The sequence below is a fragment of the Myotis daubentonii genome, chromosome X (genome assembly GCF_963259705.1).
Source record: "Myotis daubentonii chromosome X, mMyoDau2.1, whole genome shotgun sequence".
NCBI classification, from domain to species: Eukaryota; Metazoa; Chordata; class Mammalia; order Chiroptera; family Vespertilionidae; genus Myotis; species Myotis daubentonii.
In genome coordinates this window covers 63,700,719-63,710,945 of record NC_081861.1, presented here as the reverse complement: position 1 = coordinate 63,710,945, position 10,227 = coordinate 63,700,719, and the positions used below count along the sequence as shown (strand labels likewise).

Sequence of the window (10,227 nt, the reverse complement as noted above, 5' to 3'; positions counted from 1 at the left end):
GGTTTTTACATTTAGGTCTATGATCCATTTTTCTATGTGGTTTGACCTGGGGTATTTTAAAGTAAATTTTTGACATCAAATCTTTTTACTCATAAATACTTAGGTATAGCCGAACCGGTTTGGCTCAGTGGATAGAGCGTCGGCCTGCAGACTCAAAGGTCCCAGGTTCAATTCCGGTCAAGGGCATGTACCTTGGTTGCGGGCACATCCCCACTGGGGGGTGTGCAGGAAGCAGCTGATCGGTGTTTCTGTCTCATTGATGTTTCTAACTCTCTATCCCTCTCCCTTCTTCTCTGTAAAAAATCAATAAAATATATTAAAAATAAATAAATAAATAAATAAATAAATACTTAGGTATATATCTCTGTCAGATGAGAATAATTTTAAAAACATAATCCAAATACACTTATAATAATTATTTAATAGCACCTAGTACCAAATCTGTGTACAAATTTCCCCAGAGTATCTTTAAAAAACACACACTTGAATTAGGCTCCAAACAAAATCAGCATATTGAATTATGATGAAATTGTTTCTTAAGTCTCTAGTAAACTATAACATTCTCCTTATCTCATTTTCTGATGCCATTTATTTATTTATTTTAATAATTCAGGTCACTTGTGCCAAAGAATTTCCCACATTCTGTATTTGGCTGGTTGTATCTTTGTGGTATTTTTAATATGTTTCTCTGCCATTTCCTGATTTATTGAACTTAGACATTATAGATTTATTCTATGCTGTGAAAGATGAAGATCTGGCTAACATACTATTTTCTACTTCCCTCTAATTATCTCTTCAACATTTTTAAGAATTGAATAAACCTGGAAGATTTTTGAAGAATCAATACATATTATTTGCCGTTTACCAAGTAATACCTTTATTTATACTTGGATCTGCCATAAAGTAGCATATATTATAATAAACTAGCTTTTATACAATGCAATAGCAGTGGAAGAGTAGAGAACAGAGATTTGAGAAATAGCGCAGAATATCTGATAGTATCAAATGAGGGAGGAATGTAGAATGACTGCTCAGTTTCTGGTTTCAACAACTGACTACATGGCAGTGACATTTAGAAGAAAAGAAAAGAAGGAGCAGGTTTAGGAGAGGGTTTGGCGATATAGGAAGAAAATAAGTTCAGTTTTTGACACTGAGACATGGATATCCTATCGACTATTGGATGTGGAGATTAGGAGAGACATGTGGGCTAGAGTTACACATTTGAAAGTCATCAGTTTTACGAGTGATAGTTGAAGACATGGGTATAGATGACATTGCTCAGGAAATATGTAAAGAATAAGGAAAGAGAATGACAAACAACAAAAGCCCAAGAAACACCAACATTTAATGAGACAGAAGCAATCAAAACAATGTGTGATAAATACCATAAAAAAGACATGCATGAGGTGGATTCCCTAGTCATTCAAAATAAGATTGATCAACTGGTTGTAGAGAAGTTATAAAAGGTTTTACCTTGGTTTTGATACTGAAGGATGGGCAGAGGTGTGCCAGTGGAATGAAGGGTTGGGAAGCAGAAAATTCACCTATTTTACAAGAATAGAAGACTTCAAATGAGAGCACTCTCAACCATGTCCCACCTGGTGCACTTGGTTTACAGCAGTGTTCCTTAAAGTGTGGCAAAATTCACTTGCGTGAGAATTACATAGGGGGCTTATAAAATTGAATATTATTGAGTTCTACCTTAAATCTGTTGAATCAGAATAACTGGCAGGGTGGGGACCTGAGAAATCCTCATTTTAAACAAGTTTTCTGATTCTGAAGCCGATGGTTTATGAGCTAAGTTTTGTATAAACTAAAGCCTGATCATGGGAACATTCAGCTAAAATGTATCTACACTAACAAAAGCGTGATATGTTCATTAGAGCAGACATCTTCCGGACGTCCATCCAGACAAAGCCACAGCGGCTGCAAGGCCTGGGGTTCAGGCAGCCATAGACTCAGGCAGCCATGAGCCCTGGCAGCTGTGAGGCCTGGGGTTCAGGCCTTGCAGCTCCAGCAGCCCGCAGTGACAGCAGCAGCTGGGGTCATGGGGGTGGTGCCTTCTCCTGATCGGCCCATTGCCTCCTGCAGAGGGAGGCCAGACTGTGCCTAAGTCATCAGTAGGACATCCCCTGAGGGTTCCCGGACTGTGAGAGGGGGCAGGCCAGGCTGAGGGACGCCCCCCTCCTCCAGTGCACATATTCTCATGCACCAGGCCTCTAGTTTGAGATAAAAGGCTTTGGGATTGATTAAGTCAAACAATTGTGATCTTCAAGTTGCCACTCTCTTCTTGCCAGTTTTAGAAAGAAGGCCTACTGGGAAAATGGGGAGCAGGGGGTTTGCAAGAGATAATTTACTCCATCTGTTTTCCCTCATTAGAAAGGAAAAATGAACCAGGTAAGCCTGACAGCAGAGCAGTTTTCCTCTGAGCTGGATCCAAGTCAACCAGGAAGTATATACAGGCACCATGATGAAAAAGAAATTGATTCGGTTCATTGATTGTGGTTGTTAACACAATAACAACAACACCACTGATTTTATATTATCTGGCATTTTATACTCAGATCTTTCTAGTGAATGCATGTTACCTGAAGTGACCAAATGTTTAGTCTTTCACTTGCTCAATAATCCCAGGGATAAAAATTTCTATGTTTATCATAATTTTTATCCTAAAATGAGAAAAATCTCAAATCAAGTCATTGTCTATCATTCAGTCAGAAAATGTTTCTATCTATGTATTCACACACACAAAAAAACTACATGTTTGGGAATACATTACTTGAAGTTCATTGTGTAATACATTACTTTTGAGAATTAATTCATTTGTGTATTTATGGAATCACAGTGATGTATTCTTAAGCTAAATTTGATGGCATATGAATATTTTGCTATGGCTATAAATATTCTTCTGAGAAATCAGCTAATGTGTTTTGTTATTTTGTCAAAGCAAGTCTGTACATGGCTCTCCAGAATTGGGTTTATGGTGCTAGAAATATGCTAACTTCAAAAGATTGGAACATATTACTTCATTTTGAAAATAGCTGTGAATATTTTTATTCATTCCTTGTAATTTTCCCAGAAAAATCATATTATAAAAACCATTGTCTCCTTTGTAAAGACTACTATATTAGGCCCTTTCCTGTGATAAAATTGTCAATTCTGATTACAAAATTAAACTTCAAGAATAACAAGATTTCATAAGAGAACTAACTCTTCTTTGTGTATTCACTATTTCCGTCTATCATTCATAGTTTTCTAAGACATGGTTCTGGCTCACATCTTGTGCTAGTAAGTCAGTAACACGTGAGAAGTAGATGATAGCCCCTGGTTACACAGAAGTTAGAAGGTTGTTTAGAAAGTATAAGAGGTGTGATGGGGAAATAAACTGTCACTTCTACTGTGATTCCACCCAGGAGCTGTGGATTATGTTGGAAAAAAAGAACTATGGCCCTAGCTAGCTGATTTGGCTCAGTGAATAGAGTGTTTGCCCGTGGACTGCAGGTTTGATTCTGGTTAAGGGAAGGTACCTCGGTTGCAGGCTCAATATCTGGCCCTGGTCTGGGTGTGTGCAGGAGGCAACCAATCAATGTGTCTCTCTCACATCGATATTTCTCTCTGTCTTTTCCTCTCTCCTCTACTCTCTCTAAAAATCAATGGAAAAAAATATCCTCAGGTGAGGATTAACAACAACAAAAAAAGAACTATGAAACCTGAGAGGAGAGCTAGAGAATAAAGAATTGTCAGTGCGTGTGCAAAATTGTGTAAAAAACACTAGAGAAAAATAAATACTGGGTCACTCTGAAGTTACATATTTTATAGTGGAGGGGAGGCTCTAATGGAGTGTGTGTAAATATTCCCACAGGAACAGGAGGTTTCTTTTTTAAATGTCATATTTACCAAAACAATGTTTTAGCTACTGTATTATTTGCCAGCTGCTATATGAGTGGCTAAGGTTGCCACAGAATGGGTGGCTTAACTGTCTCACAGATCTGGAGGGTAGAAGTCTGAGATCAAAGTAGCAGGGTTGGTTGGTTTCTTCTCAAGCTTCTCTTCTCAGCTTGCAGATGGCCATCTTCTCTCTGTATCTTCACATGGTCTTCTGTGTGTCCCTGTCCTAGTTTCTTTTTGTAAGAGCAGGGATCATTGGATCAGGGCCTACACTAATGACCTCATTTTAACTAAATTACCTCTTTAATGGCCCTATCTTCAAATAGTCACATTCTGAGATGCTGTGGGTTAGGGTTTCAATATATAAATTTTGTGGGGATACAATTCAGAGCATAACAGTTATTATTTAGGGTTGTGGATACATTAATCCAAAGAAAGTCCCTGTAAACATATATCATCTAATATAAATTTAAAAGTTGAATTTTGCCAAAATCTAGTTGACTGTGAGTTCCCTTTCTAAAGGTCTGATCTGTCTGGGGAATCAACATTTATTTCCAAATATTTACTAATACTCTGTTCCAAGCGCTAGTATAGGGCCTGAAAGACAAAGGAAACACATTTCTTATCCTGAGGAGTTTGCAGTTTGGAGGAGGGGAAACGATATAAACAAGTACAATAAAATGTGCTAACATTATTACAGAGGAAATGAAATGTTGAAGGAGCAAATTCAGCCAGACCCATGGTGACCCAACCAAGATAAAGGAATATATTAAGCTCTAGAATATTGCCTAATTAATAAAACTGCAAAAAGTATTAGAGTTTATTATTTTTGACTTAATTTATTCATCTATTTAGATTTTTTTTTGCCTAAAGTCTTAAAACCCATTTCACATAGAATTAAAAAAAAACTTTATAAAATGCTGCTTATAGGAAAAAGTCAGCAGAAATGTTATTTTTTTGTCATGATATGATGCCCATGACCTTGCAGAGTGTGTTATGCAAATTAAAAATCTGTCTTGATAGGATACTATAAGATAAGCCATCATTGAACACAAGGCTATATATAAGAACACTGAAACCCAAGGACAGTTAAAAAAATCAAAATATACATGTATTGTTTGCCAAGAACTAGAACAATCCCTAATGATATATAAGAACCAGGGTACCAAAGTAGTGAGATAACCAAACTCATTATTAAGTACTGTGTCACTTAGCAGATATATCTACACTAATAAAAGAGAAAAATGGTAATTGGGGTACGACGCTACCCTTTTCATTGGCTAATAAGGGCTATATGCAAATTAACTGCCAACTAAGATGGCAGTTAACTGCCAACAAAGATGGCGGTTAATTTGCATATGTAGGCACAATGCAGGGAGGCAAAAGGGAAAGCAGGAAGAAGCCCCCTGCCACTGACAGTGATTGGAAACCCAGGGGGGAGCTAAGAGCTGGGGGGCAGGACAAAGGCGGCCCTGGAGCGGCCTTTGCCCTGCCCCCCAGCCATGATCGGAGAATCAGGCGCCTTTTCCGCCCTGGCCAGTGATAGCAGGAAGTAGGGGTGGAGCCAGCGATGGGAGCTGGGCATGGTCGAAGCTGGCAGTCCCGGGAGCTAGGGGTCCCTTGCCTGGGCCTAAAGCGGAGCACACGATCGCGGGGCCGCTGCTACTGTGGGTCCCTGCTGCCCGGGCCAGACGCCTAGGCCAGAGGCGTCCTGCAGGGGCAGGGGCGGAGCCTGCAACCGCGGGGAGCTGGGGGTCCCCTGCTCAGGCCTAATGCCTCGGCCAGAGGCGTTAGGCCTGGGCAGGGGTGGAGCCTGCAACCGCGGAGAGCTGGGGATCCCCTGCCCAGGCCTGACACCTCTGCTGGAGGCCTCAGGCCTGGTCAAGGGGCCGATCCGGTGATTGTTGATCCGAGGGTGATGAGGGTCAACTCCTCTGGTGGAGGCATCAGGCCTGGGCGGGGGGCTGGGGGTCCCCTGCCCAGGCCTGATGCCTGGGCCAGAGGCATCAGGCTTGGGTGGGGGGTGGAGCAAGCGATCAGAGGGAGATGGGGGTCCCCTGCCCAGGCATGATTCCTGGGCCAGAGGCCTCAGGCCTGGGCGGGGGCCAGAGCCAGTGATCGGGGGGAGATGGGGGTCCCCTGTCCAAGCCTGACACCTCTGGCGGAGGCATCAGGCCTGGGCAAGGGGCCGATCAGGCGATCAGAGGGTGATGGGGGTCAATGCCTGAGGGCTCCCAGTATGTGAGAGGGGGCAGGCTGGGCTGAGGGACACTCTCCCCCCCCCACACACACACACCCAGTGCACGAATTTCGTGCACCGGGCCCCTAGTAGTAGCATAACAATATGCATCTTTGATGATTACATTATTTTAAACATCAAACTACACTTAAAAATTAATGCCTATAAAATTCTAGGTAATAATATTATTGAGAAATACAATATATAAATTGAAAATATGAATACTTAAAATTTGTTGTTAATCCTCACCTGAGGATATTATTCCATTGGTTTTTAGGGAGAGTGGGAGAGAGAGGGAAAGACAGAGAGAAACATCGATGCGAGAGAAACACATCCATTGGTTGCCTTCTGCAGGAGCCTGGACCAAGGCCCAGGCAGGGGAGGAGCCTGCAACCATGGTACATGCTCTTGACCAGGATCAAACCCGGGACCCTTCCGTCCGCAGGCGGGACCCTTCTATCCACTAAGCCAAACTGGCCAGGGCCAATTACTTAAAATTGAAAGTGGAAGTGAACTCAGGTGGACAGAGTCAGAGTTCAACATAATCTGAAAGGGGGGCAGGTGGGAAAAAGCTCTGATCCAAATAAATCTTTCAGGTTAACAGAAGAAAATATGAAGCATAGCTTATCTTCTAGGATGATGGGCAGTTTGCATCTGCAGGCAAGCCGGGTCCCAGTGTCCTCAGGTCCTGCAGTGGAATTACATCACCGAGCAAGAAGACTTTCCTGGGGAAGCAGCCCCATCAATGTTTTTCTGCCTCCAAAATTATCCTTCGGAAAACATCAACAGCAGTTTGATTCTCTTTAGCAGAAGATTCCAAAAATGCTGCCTTTTAAGATTCTGCTAACGCCATCCCTTCTTTGTAACTGATCACCTTTTCCATTAGTAGGTCTTTCTTATTCTCAACCAGCATAACAGGTATTTGCACTTTCCCCACCATGTCCAACAATTTGCCATGGATAACTTTAATCACCTCAAAACTTTTGATCGATGCAACAGAATACACAAGAATATAACATTAATATCTATGGAGTACGTCTGAGGAAAAATGGGATATTCATCCTGCCCAGCTATCTCTACAAGTTGGAGATCATATTCTTATCGATTTACTGTGATCAATTTTGTTAAAGTGTTCTTTATGGTTGGATGGTAGGAGTCAACAAATTGGCCTTCAACAAACTGAACTGTCAATGAGGATTTCCCCACAGACCAGTTGCCCAGGATAGTGATGTTGGACTCCGGCATGTTGGCAGCCTCCTCAGCCCCAGGCCAACCACATCCACCCGTAGAGGCAGCTCCTGTGCTGTGATCCACAATGGCCACACCAGGGAAGACTGTGACTTTCTTGTGACAGGCTTCTTTCACTTAGCATAGTGTTTTTAAGGTTCATCCATGTGGTAACATGAATAAGTTGTTCATTTATTTTGGCTGAATAATATCCATTATGTGGATATAACGCATTTTGTTTATCCATTCATAATTTGATGAACATTTGGGTTATTTTAATCTTTTGACTATTCTATATAATAAAAGGCTAATATGTAAATTGACCAAACAGGCAGAACAACTGGTTGCTATGACGTGCACTGACCACCAGGGGGAAGATGCTCAATGCAGAAGGTGCCCCCTGGTTGTCAGTGGGCTCCTACAGGGGGAGCGCTGCTCAGCCAGAAGCCAGGCTCATGGCTGGCCAGTGCAGGGGTGGTGGCGGGAGCCTCTCCTGCCTCCACGCCAGCGCTAAGGATGTCCAACTGCCGACTGCAGGGAGCAGGCCTAAGCCATCAGTCAGACATCCCCTGAGGGCTCCTGGACTGTGAGAGGGCTCAGGCTGGGCTGAGGGACACTGCCCCCACAAGTGCATGAATTTTGTGCACCAGTTCTCTAGTTAAGAATAATGGTGGCATGAATACTTGCATAAAAGGTTTCGTGGAGGCATATGTTTTCTGTTCTCTTGTGTATATAAGAGTGAAATTGCCCCCCCAAAAAAAAGTGAAATTGTTGAGTCATATGGAAACTCTATGTTTAAGTTTTTGAAAAACTGTCAAACTGTTTTGTAAAGCATCTGCACCATTTTAGATTCTTACCAGCTCTGTATGAGAATTCCAATTTCTCCACATCCTTGCCAACATTTGTTATTTCCTGTTTTCTCAATTATAGCCATCATAGTGAGTGTAAAGTAATATCTCATTGTGGTTTTGATTTGTATTTCCTTAATGGCTAATGATACTGAGCATATTTTCATGTTCTTATTGCCCATTTCCATATCTTCTTTTGAGAAATGTTTATTAAAATCCTTCATCCTTTTTTTTTTTTTACATTGGATTGTTTGTCTTTTTATTGTTGAGTTCTAAGAGCTCTTTATATATTCTAAATACTAATCCCTTATCAGATATATGATTTGCAAATCTTTTCTGTTGGTTATCTTTTCACTTTTTGATGGTGTTATTTGAAACACAAAAATATTTAATTTTAATGAAGTTTAATTTATTTATTTATTTATTTATTGGTTGCTTATTCTTTTGGTATTATACATAAGAAACCATAGTCAGAAATATTTACAGCTATGTTTACTTCTAAGAGTTTTATACATTTAGTTTTTCCACTTAGGTGTTTGATCCATTTTGAGTTAATTTTTATATATGGTGTGAGGTAGGGAACCAACTTCATTCTTCTTCATGTGTATACCCAGTTGACTCAGTACCACTTGTTGAAAATACTATATCCCATTGAATAGCTTCCTTGTCCAAAATCAATTGACAATAAGTGATTGGTGTATTTCTGGTTTATTTTTATGAGAGTTCCAGAAAGTCTTGGTTACTATAGCTTGCTACTAAATTTTGAACTCAAAGTTAACAAAATCCAACACTCTAGCCACTTTTATTCAACATTATTACTAGTAGTCCTAGCTTGTGCTATCCATCATGATAAAGAAATTAAGTACATACAGATGGCAAAGGATTAGGTAAAGCTGTCATTATTTGCTGAAGACATCATTGTCTGTATGGAAAAACCAGTTGAATCCAAAACTATAACATTTCTGAAAGAAAACATAGCAGAAAAATTTTGTGAACTTGAGATAGTCACAGATTTCTTAGATAGCATACCTAGTATACAGTCCATAAAATAAAAATTAGTAAATTGGAATTCTTCAAAGCTAAAAATCTGCTTTTCAAAAGACACTGCTAAGAGAATAAGAAAACAAGTCACAGGTTAGAAGAAAATATTTGCAAAGCATATATCTGATAAAGGACTTGCATTCATAATACAATAATGAGAAAACCATCAATCCAATTAAAAATTAATATTTGAGCAGATGCTTCCAAAAGATATTTAAATAGGAAATAAACATGTCAAAAGATGCTCAACATCATTACTCATTAGGGAAATATAAGTTAAAACCATGAGATACCAGAGTAGCTAAAATTTTAAAAGAATGGCCTTAACAAGTATTGTCAAGAATGTAGAACAACTGGAACTTTTCTAAATTGCTGTTGGGAATATGATCTGATATATCTTATTGGAAAACAGTTTGGCAAGTTTTTTTTTGATATCTACAAAATATTTCAATTGATGACATTTTTTAACAGCTCTATTGAGGCATTGTTGACAGATAATAAATTGTATATATCTAGAAAGGGTCAATGGGGGAAAAGAGGGACATATATAATACTTTCAACAATAAAGATTTTTAAAAATATCCTATATATATAAAAGGCTAAGTGACTGATCATGTGCCTGTCCAACCGCCCGACCGCCCAACCGACTGCACTGGCAATTTAAAAATAAATGTTGACTCATGCATGGGAGATACATATAAAGCTCTCACTGGTGCCAATCACACGTGTGTTTCAATTTTATAATACTATATTATATATACTATTTTGACATGTAATTTTTTGCAGTAATGTAATTACTTCTTGAATCTTTCTTCTAATTAATTTCCTTTCAATGTGCATGAATCCGTGCACTAGGCCACTAGTAAATAAATAAACATACAATTTGATACCTATGATTTAGTCACATACTTGTGAAACTATCCCCACAATCAAGATAATTAACATACACCTCAGCCCTAGCAGATCCCCCCACCCCCATCCCTC

At 39.9% G+C, this 10,227-nt stretch overlaps 1 pseudogene; it reads right to left on the bottom strand.

The window, feature by feature from the left end:
* Positions 1–6,776: 6,776 nt before the first annotated feature.
* On the bottom strand, positions 6,777–7,372 carry LOC132224302 (GTP-binding protein Rheb-like; annotated as a pseudogene).
* Positions 7,373–10,227: the final 2,855 nt, after the last annotated feature.